Below are 14,221 nucleotides of genomic sequence, written 5' to 3' on the forward strand. Positions count from 1 at the left end.
TTGGCTGGCGACCAGTTCCGGGTGTGCCCCGCCTGCTGCCCGAAGATAGCTGGGATAGGCTCCAGCACGCCCGCGACCCTTGAGGATAAGCGGCTGTGAAAATGGATGGGATGGGATGGATGGATGGATGGATATATGCACTCACACTCTCCCAAACACACACACACACACACACACACACCAGATATCAAAATGTAATGATGAAGGCTCATGCCTCAAACAATTGTTTTTAACATTCTTGTCACACAAGTGTAAAATGAAGTTAACCACTCTTGACTTTCTATGACTTTCCACTGAAGTTCCAATATCTGTTTATATTTTATAGTGAATTGTGTCTATCAAGGTGTATAAATAAACCTGTCTCATAATTATCAAAGTGCCCAGCCCAGTGGTCGTGGTTGGCATTTGACCCCCTTTTTCACTGGCCGATGGGGCATTTAGTTACGATGTCCTGCCCAGTAACAAAGTGGCCAGTTGCACTGCTTAAAATAGGGTTTGAGTTTCAGTATTTCAAATATTCTATGTTTTGAGAACTTGTTTTTTCAATAAAAGTGACCCTGGTACAGAACTGCATTTTTATGTTACTTTAACATAGCGGAGGGGAGTGAGTGGATCTTTAACTGGCTGTTGGCTAATTAAACTAAGATTAATTAGGACTGTAACGTGTGCGAAACAAACCCCCAAAATGCCAGTTAAATGTCATCCCTCTTTCCTTCACCAGCTCCTCCTCATCTCGCTGCGTCCAATAAACAAGATATGTTAAAACACCATTTGCAGCGAGACGGTGGCTATAATAAAATGTCATTTCAAATCAAGTTCATAACAAGCTCGCCTGTGCACCAAACTGGAAGTTTAAGGCACATTTTATGTTTCCGTGGCTGCTCAGAATAAATAAATCAATGTTACTTTCAACCTCCAGGTGCTTATTACAAGGTCATTGCCAAAATGAATTCCAGTAAAATTGTGAAAGAATTACAAGGGGGTTTTTATTTAAATCTTTACTGAGCACTCGTGTGAAATTTCAATCCAAACTTTTAACTGGATGTTAACAATCTTTACTGTCATACAAGAATAAAAGTGAACCACTATTAGTATTAAGACATGAAATGTATTTTTTTTTAAAAAACCTTAGTGACCTTAGCCTTAACTTTAGCGACATTGCCATCGTATTTTTCTTGAACATTCTTGTCACACAAGTGTAAAAAGAAGTGAATTACTGTAAACCCTGTAAATCTCTAGAACAGTCTACCTTGCGCTCGACGGACTGAGGTAAACAGAATGGGCTCCATTTTCATAGACAGCGCATCTGCTGTCTGCTCTCTCAGTGAAGCGCAAACACAATGAGCACACTCACGCAGAAGCGCCTGTCGGCCCAAGCGCACGGCCGCACAATCGCACACAGACTCACACGGCGCCTCACCATTTTCTGTGCATGTTATGATTGTAAACTTTTTTGTATTGTCAAATACATTTACAATGTGTTCAAAATGTGTGTGTGTTTCAACAATTTGAAATATTTTGAAAGCGACAACTATAACAAAAACGCTTTTTATATGGTCTCTAGATTGGGTATTTCCACGTTAAGATAAACGAGGGTTGACTGTTTTCCGATTTTACAACTTCAGAGGTTAAGATGCCTGAGCATTTGTGTATGCAGCCAATACGGTATCAGCTTGCAGGGAAAACTAGCTGTACAGTAATTGAATGCGCCTGTTTTACTGGTGGAAAAGTGTCATGTGAAAAGTAGGTAACGTGGTGGAAAAATGTCATTTGAGTTTATGACACCTAACCTACTTTCTAAAACTTCCTCAAAATGTCTGAGGGAGTCACACGCGATTAATGCAGAGCGCAAACGACTGTTCTTTGCAGCGGGCGCCGCCCTTGTCAGCGTCAGCTCAGGATGATCTTTTCATCTTCTCAAGCAGCTGCCACATGGGTGACACCTTCGCTAAATTCCCACCGGTGAAGAGAAAGTAAAGACGAGAACAGGAACAGGAAGAGGTGGATTCATTAGATTGAAATAAATATTCTACATTTTTAAAAAAAGCAAGTGTGAGAGTGTAACACTGCTCAGTGCGTTGGAGCAACAACCTTTTTGAAAATGAGAGATACTTGTGGGGTACGGTTTCATGCGAAAAGCTACCAGTATTATACACGACTCTGAAATAACAAATTAGCTCCAATTACTTGTAATAATGTTACGAATGTGTGATTAATAATAATTAACGATGCTGTGGTGACCCCTAACGGGACAAGCCGAAAGGAAAAGAAGAAGAATGATGTTGATTGATGTTAAGGCAACGATCGTGTTAGTGATGTCTCATAATAATCATAAATAAACAAATCAATATGCAATAGATCAGGGGTGTCAAACTCATCTTTGTCGCAGGCCACATTGTAGATACGCTTTTCCTCAGAGGGCCATTATGATTGTAAAACCATATCAATGTTTTAATGACCGCATCATATTATTACACATAGACAACACATTGATGGATAACTAGTTTCAGTATGTCTCACGATTCTATAGTGGGCTGCACGTGCACAGCGAGCCAGAGCTAATTTGACTTGAGGTCTGCTAAATGAACAAACTGCCAGCGGACACATCCGAATAGACGGGCCGTGTCTTTGTCCGCACCCGCTGGGCCGGCAATAGCCTCGCCACAGTGGCGCAATCACCGCGGAGACATTAGAACGGACAAGCGTGGCTCAGGGCAGCGCTCTGTATAACTGGGCCTGTAGTGTTTATCAACAATGAACATTTGACATGACATTTCTTACGGCTTGCTTTGCTCACTGTTTTTTTTTTTTTTTTACTGTTTCCAACTCAAAGCCTAATGAGTTCGGAGGAGTTTGAATCCAAATAAAATGCCGCTGATGTCTGTAGCACATGTTAGCAGACACTTTTGTATTATGAAAGCCTACTGGGAAAAGCTTTGTTGCTTTTCGACAACAGTCATTTTGAAATAGTAAAAACAGTAAATATTAATGTTGTGCTCAAGACCAAACTATCCGAGACCAAGACTCGCTCGAGACCAAGACAAGACCAAGACTCTTGGGAGTCGAGACCAAGACCATGAAAATACATTTTAAAAACCATGGCAAGATTGAACAGTTAAAGAGCACGTTCTCTTTGATTACATTTTCTTTTAAACACATTTGACAGCCAAAACACATTTCTTCAACATGAAAAAATCTCAAACCTTAAGTTTTTTCAACTAATTTCTTGCAAGAAAACTAAATCCTTGCATGTATGTAAAAATTGAATGTGAGTGTCAAGCTAGTTTATGAGTGTTCCTTACGATACAGAGTGAAAACAAGATTGTCAATTTAGCTGATTTGGCATTAGTGTGATATTGTTAAATAAAGCTAATTTATGGCGGAATCAAAACCTCTTTCCAGAAAAACCCAAAATTAGATTTGCTGGTGTTACTTACAGTTAACGTTAGATTACCTGTGACTTTGTCGCTGTTCAGTGAGTGTTGAAGACCACAGAATTTGCACACTGCACAATGTTTTTTGTTTTGTTTTGTATATTGTTTCACATATGAAGTCTTTGTGGTAGAGGAAGCCAACTTTATTATCACATTAATGAAGTTGAAGCATAGCAGATCAGTGCTGGTCTCGATGGAAAATCCAGACTCCGGCCACTTCAAGATCGAGACAAGACAAAGACTTGTGGGAGTCGACCAAGACCTTCCAAATGTGGTCTCGAGACCAAGACTGGTCTCGAGCGTTACAGCACTAGTTACACCGCCGTTATGGTGCTTTTTTTTTCTGTGTGTGTATACTTTCACAAACGTGTCAGTGATGAAAAGCTTAGGGGCAAACTAGTAAAGGAGATGATAGAGAAATAAATAAATACAAAACTCACATGAAGCAGTGGCGGTAATGGCATGTGCCGAGTTTGGGGGCCATAATACGTTGCAAAATCGATCATTGGCGCGTTAGTATGGGGAATTTGCACTTCCTGGAGGCGTGGCCCTCTGGACTGGTCTTAGAATTGCTCTCACGCTTCCAGTCACTGTGGATCAATATTTATGTCAAGCTTTACCTCTCATCATACCTCTGAAATCTTGAAGGTAAGTTTGCCAACATTTGTTCGTTAAAATATCTCTTTATCGGGCAAATCACTGCATGAAAGCGGCAAGGCCGAAAACCAACGTCGAATGCCCGTGACCTTCGATCCCTCAGGCGGCACTTCAGAAAACCAATGTCACTAAAGAGGAAAAGAACAATCCGGACTGTTATGGACGCAAAGTTCAAAAGCCAGCATCTGTGATGGTATGGGGCTGTTAGTAGTAAAAGAGTACTAGACTAGACTGGCCTGCCTGCAGTCCAGACCCGTCTGCCATTGAAAATGTGTTTTGCACTATGAAGCGTAAAATACAACAACGGAGACCCCCGACTGTTGAACAGCTGAAGCTGTACATCAAGCAAGAATGGGAAAGAATTCCACCTTGAAAGCTTCAACAATTAGTTTCCTCAGTTCCCAAACGCTTATTGAATGTTGTTCAAAGAAAAGGTGATGTAACACCGTGGTAAACATGACCCTGTCCCAGCTTTTTTGGAACGCGTTGCAGCCATAAAATTCCAAGTTCATGATTATTTGCTAAAAACAATCAACAAATGTATCAGTTTGAACATGAAATATCTTGTCTTTGTAGTGTATTCAATTAAATATAGGTTGAACATGATTTGCAAATCATTGTATTCTGTTTCTATTTATGTTTAACACAACGTCCCAACTTCGTTGGAATGGGGGTTGTCATTGGTCGCTCGCACACATGAAAAAACTTGCATCCTCCCGTCTCCCAAGAGGTTGGAGAACCACGTGATTCTGGCCCAGCCAATCAGCAAGGATCATTCTACTTCACAGTGTAATGGCGAAATGCAAACTTGGCGCTCGGAAATACGACGCTGTGGGAATAGAGACAATTCATTAGGTACATCCACACAATCTCGGGATACCCAATAGAAAAGATAAAGATTAAAAAAAATGTTTTTATTTTTTTTAAAGATCAGTTTTGATTGACACTGTGAGAGGGGTATAGCTTTAACAATAGAGTGGTCCCCCACTAGTTGAGGGAAATAGAGACCGAGCCTGAGCGCTGATAGCGAATTCCCACGAATAATTGACGCTCGCCTTGAAGTGATTCAAATTGCTTGTATACTTTTGATCAATCAGCAGAGTTCTGGAGCACGCCACACGTCGGCAGAAAATAATAATAATAATAATAAAAAAGAAGAAGAATCACACCTGCAGATAGTACTCCCACATCTACCGTTGTAACTTTTCAAATAATCATCGTAAGTCGATGACTCTCACTTATTTTATGGTTGAAGAGTGCAGCTAAGTGTTGAGAGTACAAATGTCCATTTGTAGACATACATTTTCTGTCATAAAACTTTTTGTTTTAGGTTTTATCACCTTGTAAACTTTTTACCTTTTTTTTTTACCTATAACCTTTTTTTTTTAATCCTTTTTTTACATTTGAAATCGTCTTAGAGCTGGAAAGTTTCATGTGATTTATTTCAAAAAGTGAAGGAATGTGGCTGTGCCACGCTGTCACCAACAGTGATGACGAGGAGGAGGAGGAAGAGGAGGAGGATGGTTGGGGGATCCATTGACACACATTGACACACAGGGCGCCATTCAAGCTTGCACCGCTACAGACTTTAAACAGTACTCATCCAAGGTTTGGTTTGATACAAGTTTTCTTAAAAACGGGGTTTTCAATGAGAATGTTAATATGTTACTCAAGCAACAGGAGAACAAATCAAATGCAGTCCAAAAATAAGAAAAAGTGCATAATATCCTACATATATTCTATATATACACTCACTCATATATACAGTACTGTGTAAAAGTCTTCGGCCACCACTCACTTTGTTTTTAAAATTACTGTAACCTATTTCCCCATCAGTCATTGAAAAGCTTTCCAACTTAAATAATATGACACATAGCTGCAGTTTGCAGATGAATGTCCACAAAACCTTGTAAATGGGTATTGCAGGAGACACGTCATGTTTGGCGGAGGATCTGAATTAGGTTAGGTAGAAAGGAATGTATTTTTTACGTATTAACAAATAGATGGACAAACAAATAGATGGACAAACTCTCTGCATTGTCTTGCTTTTTTTACTCGTATAATATAATCTATTTAGTGGCCTCCTGGTTATGTGGGATCATGATGACATTGCTAAAATGGCCTGACACTTTTGCATAACATAAAAACGTTAGATATTTCGTGCTCAAAATGTTTAAAAATGTTAAGAATCTATTATATTTTTAAATCAAGAACATCTTAATTATTGTTCTTTGAATGAATAAGAATACAAAGCAATTTGAAGTTGTTTTGTCAGCTATTATTAAACTGCTTTTTGCTGGCGTTTTACGTTTTTGCCCTGGTATCATTTCAGCACTGGCACCTAAGCACTTTATGCAGGTACAGTATCTAAATTAGAAATTTGGTTTGACGACCACACTCATTTCTTACTTCCGTTGTTTTGAAAGCAGTCCCAGAACACGTAGTGTAACCTTCCCGCACTCTTTGGAATTGAGTCATCGAAATGAAAATGTTATATTTTCATATGAGCCACATGAAACCGGCAGCTGGAATCCAACCTTCCAACGTCTTGTCACATTCTCCATCAGCCAGGAAGCGGTGTAAAAAAAAAGTTGTTTGAAACAACCATTCCCACTCACATTCACACCTATGCGGCTATCGGACGCCTCCGGCGACAGGTCTTTGCATCCGTGAGCCATGATCAACTGCGGGAAATGACGCTACCGTACAACTGGGCAGAAACTGGAACTATGCGCAATAAGTCAAAATGCCGTCGGCCACAAACAAAGGCAGCGTCGTTAAATATTTTGTATTTTTGAAAGAAAATGCGGCGCGGCAGAGGTTCCAGATCTTGTCAGAATAAAGTAGTATGATATTAGTATGATCGCTTTTGCACGCGCATTCGAATCCCAATTCGTGAACAGCCCTACTGCTCTCCACGAATTTACATGGTGGCCCGCTGGAGCCGAAGAGCTCTTTCAGGCAGTAAATGACTGGTCCTGAAAACCATGAATGCCTCACGCCACATTGCCCGTCCTTCTCCTCCTTCGCTGCCAACACATGAATCCTGCCAAGTGCCTTCCCAGAAAAAGTGTGACTGTAAATCTGGATGCCTGAGTGCCTTGATGCAACATTGGCAGTAATGTGTCTAATGGAAGATAAGCAACGCTATCCCAGACAAGTATTCCCAGAAAAGCTCTTCCCTCAACATTACCAAGCAGAGCGGAACAGAGGGAATAACACTTTTTTTCCATTTTGATTTGGTAGCAAGAGGATGGGAAATATCCATTTTCTCCTTCATGTTCTGTTCGCACATCAAAATAAACAATGAAAAAGCGGTTTCATTTTCTTTGCGTCATTAACAGAGGCCAACGACGCAGTCCAGGCCAGAGACGATCGCCATTACTTTGTTGTGATGAACCGAGCGCCGACAAGGTTCCATAATGAACGTCATCTTGTCATAGGATTGATGATGAATGTGCATTTTAGCTGAGCTGAGAGGAGAATGTGCTAAAAAAAAAAAAAAAAAAAACATGTTACAGAAAATGTCGCGGGTGAAGTCAATAAAGTTTTATCCTGGTAGTTTGACCCTGGATGAGATTATTTCTCTTCCCAATATTATCTGTGAGAACCATTCACAATCTGTACCGGACTACAAATGTTCCACTATACTGCATATAATCTATAAAATACCGTATATACGGTAAATAGGACACACCCAGCCAAAGACACGGACAAACTAAACTAAGCGTTGGACTCCTCTGCCTCATTTATCACACGCACGCACAAACACACAGACTGAACAACACGTACACACGCACCCACACACACACACGGATACACACATGCATTCCACAGCGCTTGAATTCACAGAGATGATTTTCAGTCTTGGAGGGACGCCTCAAAGCAAGTGCAGCTTTGGATCGCCAATCTCAAAGCCGCCTGCAATCATTTCTAGTCGAAACTGCGTCAACGCACACTCTCTCGCCGACACACACGCGCGCGAGTGAAGGACACTTGCGGCAAAAGGCCTTCTGAAGAAAAAGAAGCGTCCTTGACTACACGCTGAGCCTCCATCACGTTTGTGCTGGTTTTAAAAAAGGGGGAGTTGTTATTGAAGGGGAAGGTGAGGATTCTGGGTTTTATTACGCACAACATGGGGATATGGAGCGGTGGGGCGGGCTTGAATGATGGAGGATGCTGAGAGTGGAGCCCTTGTCCCGCTGCCATGTTTGGTCAAGGCTCGGGTGGATCAATTACAGCAGGCTCCGGTTTCGTCAAGCGGCAGCGTCCAGTGTTTTAAGTGCTTGCTTACATTTTTCAAATTCGTGAAAGTTACCAAAAATAAATGACGCGAACTGTGTGACTTCTTGGCAGCTTTCAGTTGGGTCGCCAATGACGGAACTCGGGGACCTACTTTGGGTACCCATTTAGTCTTGTGATTACAAAGAGATACATTCATTTATAGATAAATAAAACATCTGCTTACAATCTGACTTTTAAAGATGTAGGTACCTTGTGTAAACGTGTCAGATATCATTCCAAATGAATTGGGGCCCTTGCATAGCTACGGAACAATGATCAAATTGGGAAAAGTGCGTCAAGTTTTTTTTTTGTTATGTTTATTAAACTCAACGCAAATACAAATCCGACATAGTTCATCCGCGATTGTGGGACCACAACATTGGGATATACTGTACAGTTGATTTCATGAGAAGATTTGACTCAACTCTGGAATGTACAGTAATGTGTATTGAAGAATCAAGATATTTGTTTGTCAATGGCAGGGGTGTCAAACTCATTTTTGTCACGGGCCACGTCGTAGTTATGACTTCCCTCGGAGGGCCGCTACAACTGTGAACTCATATAAATGAAAGATTACCTCCTATACTGTAATTACATACAGTATACACAACACATTGATGAATAGCCAGTTTTGAAAGCAGAAGATATACTCTATCCATCCATCTCTAGCTCAACTTTAGCTGGGAAAAGTGCCTAAACGCACTGACGTCCATATATTACTTGTTAGGCTTTTATTTGGAAGTTAGCTGCCGCGTCACCGTAATGCAAAGTATGAACAATCGCTACGGCGGCTGGCTTGTCCTCGACTTATCCGGGGCCTGAAAACAACAACGTGCGGTACTCCATTTACATCACCCGAAGCGGGATATCTTTTTGGTTGTGTTGGCTTGAAACAACGCGGCCTAATGCTTTCAGGATCAACGCTAAAAGCATTTGCGTCGGCATTACCAATACACATTGCGCTGTCTAGCACACAGCTAGAGCAAAAGTGACATCATTATACGGGCTATCTAGTTACATCTTCGATAAATATGGCGGTGACAGTACATTTTTTTTTTTTTTGTGCAATTGTTTGGAAAGTTACTAAATGTGCATGGAAATTCACCGTAGTTTTAAAATAAATTCACACCCGCATGAAAAAAGTGCAGTATCGTTTTGAACCAGGTATATCCATCGTGTTACTTGATTGTTCCAATTGTCTTTAATGTAGTCTGATTGTGTTCCAGGGAGGAGTAAGATGTAACAGTTGTTCATGTAATTATGTATGAAAAAGCCAACACTGTGTAATGTTTATTCAGTGCTACTGGGATGTGTGCCCATATTAATGGATCTAGTGGAGCGTATGCTTGTCGCTGTAACGACTTAGTGATGCTCCAGCACAAACCTGCACTACTTTACGCCCCTGCGGAAAGGAAGAGGGAGCGGGGGAGGGGACGGGTGGTGCCGAGTCGCCACAAGATACACACACACACACACACGCACACACACACAAACACTCAAATCAATCTGACAAGCTGCTGCTGAATGTTTGCCAGTATTGCGTCGGCAATTGTTAAATGTTTGACAGCTGAACAGAATGCTCGTAATATTGCTCCTTTTTGTATCTGAGGCATGCTTTTTTTTGGGGGGGGGGGGGGGGGTGCAAGATTTGTCAGCAAGAGTTCTTGTGAGAGTTTAGTAAAAAAATAAAAAATTGCACTCAAAGTAATCAGAAGAAAATGTGGAAAAAAAGGCCACAACACCTCACATCCTATTTCCCCACTCAAGAAAAAAAAGAATGACGCCGCCGCATTTTAATTTCGTGAAATGTACTATGATACCACCAAGTGTGACAGTCGACGACAGTTGCATTGTTTTCGGTTTTCGGATTCATACATTCTGACCCATTTGTCGTTTTCACTTACATGGCACAATACATTACGTATTGTGCCACCCATCCATCCGTTTTCTATCCCGCTGAACGTTGTTCTGGATTGCGGTGAGTTGATTTATATCATTAGCCTATTAGCATAGTTGCCTGCTAGTCATATTTGAACGTTTTTGGAAAACGAGAAAAACTATCCCACATAAGAAATTCTTCTCACCAATAATGTTCCATTTGCGCTAGTTACGTCGAATTGTTAGTGCAAATGACGCCGTTTGAAACTTCACAGGAGTTTTGACGCGCGGATGCCTTGTAATTTCCGCCCGTACGAACGATCGGTGGATATTTTGAACCGAAACTTGTCAGCCAATCGGAGAACGAGGTCCCCGAGTAGCAGACGAAATTAGTCGCTCGAGGGGATATGGATGGATGTTATCCTAATTTGAGGCCGGTTTTTTTTTGGACCAGATTTTCTGTAGGCAATATCACACAAAAACGTTCCCCAAAAAGGCATTTTTTTTAACCCCGATTTTTTTTCATCATTCAGTTTTCGAAATTCTTAGAAAATAAAATGAGAACTTTTGGTGCCCCATCACAGTAGGTTTCCCTTGAGAAGTTCTAGATTTCTAACGGCTCATTTAGCCTTCACTCCTTAATTAAGACAATTGATTGGCTGGAAAAATATGGAGTGGCTGGATAAGCATACCCTAATGAGACGGTAATTGAAAAGTATCAGCGGCTGGAACGGCTCTGACGCAGATAAAGGCAGGGACATCGCTGCAATCGCAACGCATCTTCACACCAAATGTTCTGCTTTCCTTTGCTTCCATTTATTGCTCCGTCTTCACTTTTAGTCTGACTGGTCATGTGCAAGTGTGTGGGAAAACAATAAGATAAACGATCACGCTTGGAAAGCACACATATTTCGTAAGAAGTAAGAGCCTCAACAAAGGTTGTTAAGAAACAAAAAAAAATGCCAGTGGAGAAGAGGAAGAAGGTAGAGAGAGAGAGAAGAGACAGTAGATCATTCGGTAGCATCAACTTGTCTCTTGGGCTACACATTGTGAGCTCAAACAAAGATGCGTGAACATCCAATGTTTCTTCTAACGGTGGAAATGCAAAGTCATTCCGCTGCTCCAACCAAATCACGTCACCAGGCTAGGACGCCACATGAAAAGATGGTCTAAAAAAAGCTCACCAGTGACTGGACATTGTGATTTCCTGGGATCAGAATCAGAATCATCTTTATTTGCCAAGTATGTCCAAAAAACACACAAGGAATTTGTCTCCGGTAATTGGAGCCGGTCTAGTACGGATTGTTGTAGATGGGGTCATTTGAAAATGTGTTGCATATTGATATTTATGTTTCCTCCCTTGTTAAATCCTGTAATTGTTGATAATTACAGTGAAACCTCGAAATGACGGACCCCGATATAACGGCTATCGGATAAAATGGACCGTCAGGACCGTATAATGTGTCCAAAAAACTGTTCCCAATTGTCACTTCAACCAGCATTACAAAGTATGCTGGTTCCAGATACGAAACACAAGTCTCTGGATTCTGGAACATGGTATTTTTGGTACAAGAACATTTTGTTGTTGTTGTTTTGTCGAGCCATTCGTCTATGGCAACGCGTTTGGAACGAGGAAGCACACTAACTCCTGAGGGTTCATGAAAGCAACTCGCCTCGACAACATCTGATTGTCACCACCAAGCACACCTGACTGGTAAGTTTGGATAAACTTGTTTTAGGCCATAAAAAAAAAGTGCAAAACAATAATTTTGTAAAAGTACAGTAATATGGGTATGACCTCCCCACCTGCCCCTATTAGTCCGTTATATCGAAGTTCCACTGTATTGTGATAAATCATAAATACGATCTCTCTGTTCACATAGATAATTATTATTAATTAACCATTATGTACAATTGGTTAATTTGAGAAAATTGGTTCTTTATTACTGGTAGCCCTTCCCAAAAATCTATACCCAAGAAGCTGATATACTGCGCATTTGTTTCCCAAATTTTTTTTTTTAAATCACTGGTGCGCATTATACATAGGTATGGGGGGGGGGGGGTTATGAAAAAGCGGTACATGTTCATTGTAATATTCTACCGCCACCTAGAGGTTATGAGAAAGGTGTACACTTTCATTTTAATATAATAATATAATATAATATAATCATTTCAAAAAGGTTGGGCTCCTGATGTATCTACTCTTCCGTAAAAGGAATTACAAGTATCAGTTGATCCTTTTAGACTTGAAATTCAAAATGAATCCATTTGTGGCCACCTTGATTCAATTAGGAATGACAGAGCTGGAATATTTTGCATACAGTTTTTAATCGACCATAGCATCGACCCTAGTCCTCCTCTTTTCACTCCATCAACAAGAAAAAACTAAAACAAACGCATTCTCACACATCCATTTCCTGCACTGAGCCGAAATAGCTCCTCATTATTCACTTTGAAAGCGAGTTCCCTTTATGTTATGGATGCAGCGGTGCCCCCTGAGATATTACTCACATCACTGCCAATGATGAATACAATAGATATTTTTAAACTAAACGCAAACAAAGTCCCTTTTAAAGCACACAGTGGGCTCGGGCTCACTCTCAACTTAAAAGGGATATCAAAACAAATCAGAATACTTGAGAAAACAATCGTCTTTTGGATCACAATCAGATTTGTGGCCCAAGGTGCAGGTGAAAAAAAACATCCTCCTCCAGAGTAATCAAAAGCACAGGAAATCCGGACGGATGACCAGTTAGCGCAAGGCCTACAATGTTGAAAATGGTATTCATTCTATATGTTTACAATTTTTATTTATGTATTTAGGGTACATGCTGACAATTATGATTTTTCCTTTCAAGTTTTTGTTTGTTTGAATACAGTCAACCTCCGCTGAATCACAGTTCAGTTCAGTTGAAATATGCAAAGGAAACTTTTTGCAATATTTGGGTGTTACAGATGTGTAAACGCTGGAGAAAGTAAGCAAAGGACGAGGGGGGGGGGGGGGGGGATGTTCTTGCGTCAGCTCTGCCTGACGAAGAGGAGAGCGGCTGCGGTGCTCAGACGGAACAAAAAAACGCTGTCAGTCATGGAAGAACAGCAGTGCTTCGGCAGACATCGCACACGCTGAAGACTGTTAGATCACTAAAAGGGAACCAAATTCTTCCACATTCTGACATGCAGACTTCACTTTTGGAGAATGCAAAATACTTTTTCCTATTTCAACCAAACCCAGGACGAGTGCAAAAATCCCATCATTATAAGGATAACTGACAGTGGTAATCAGGGGGGGCTGAGCAGGGATGAACAATACAAAGTTGATACGCACACGAGGGTTGAGAAATCCATTTTTCGGAGGGGCCGCGTGAGAAACTTCAAAACAAATCAAATTCACTCATTTCCGTCATCACCAAAAATACTGTCCGGACACTAACTCATCTTAACTCACAGTTGGTGTTGCCGCTATTGTTTGCTTTGGAAAAAATAGCTGGTAGAATGGTCGGAAAAGTCAGTCAATACAGCGACAATATCGCTTTCTCGAAAAGCAGCGCATACTTTACGTTTGATTTTGACTTTATCAAGGCTGCAAGGGCCGGTAAAAGACTGCGAATGGGCCGGATGTGGCCCGCAGGCCGTACTTTGCCCAGGTACGTTCTACCCGGCAATTGGTCTGTCACGACAGGCGGCTCGAAGGTTGCAGGAAGAAATAAGTGACCGCAAAACACCGCTGTCATATCATTAGAATGAATGGAGCGATGAAATATGTCGGTCCGTTTTCTATGCCGGGTCAACTCTGGACTGGTTGCCACCCGATGAAAGGGCATAAAATATCTAAATATCTCTGTATGTATAGCGACTCAAATATGCATTTGTGGGAAAATATGCGTATTAAACATGGCAATAAAATACATCATACAAACAAGTTATAAATAATAATAACAATGAACAGATGAGTTTATTTATCTGCAGTT

The 14,221-nt window shown here is 41.0% G+C and overlaps 1 protein-coding gene across 1 annotated transcript in view; it reads right to left on the reverse strand.

Annotated features, from left to right (window-relative positions):
• The window catches only part of LOC133475354 (V-set and transmembrane domain-containing protein 2-like protein), a 30,636-nt gene that overhangs the window by 15,629 nt on the left and 786 nt on the right, over positions 1 to 14,221 (reverse strand). The window lies entirely within an intron of this gene.

The sequence above is a fragment of the Phyllopteryx taeniolatus genome, chromosome 1, assembly GCF_024500385.1.
Source record: "Phyllopteryx taeniolatus isolate TA_2022b chromosome 1, UOR_Ptae_1.2, whole genome shotgun sequence".
NCBI classification, from domain to species: Eukaryota; Metazoa; Chordata; class Actinopteri; order Syngnathiformes; family Syngnathidae; genus Phyllopteryx; species Phyllopteryx taeniolatus.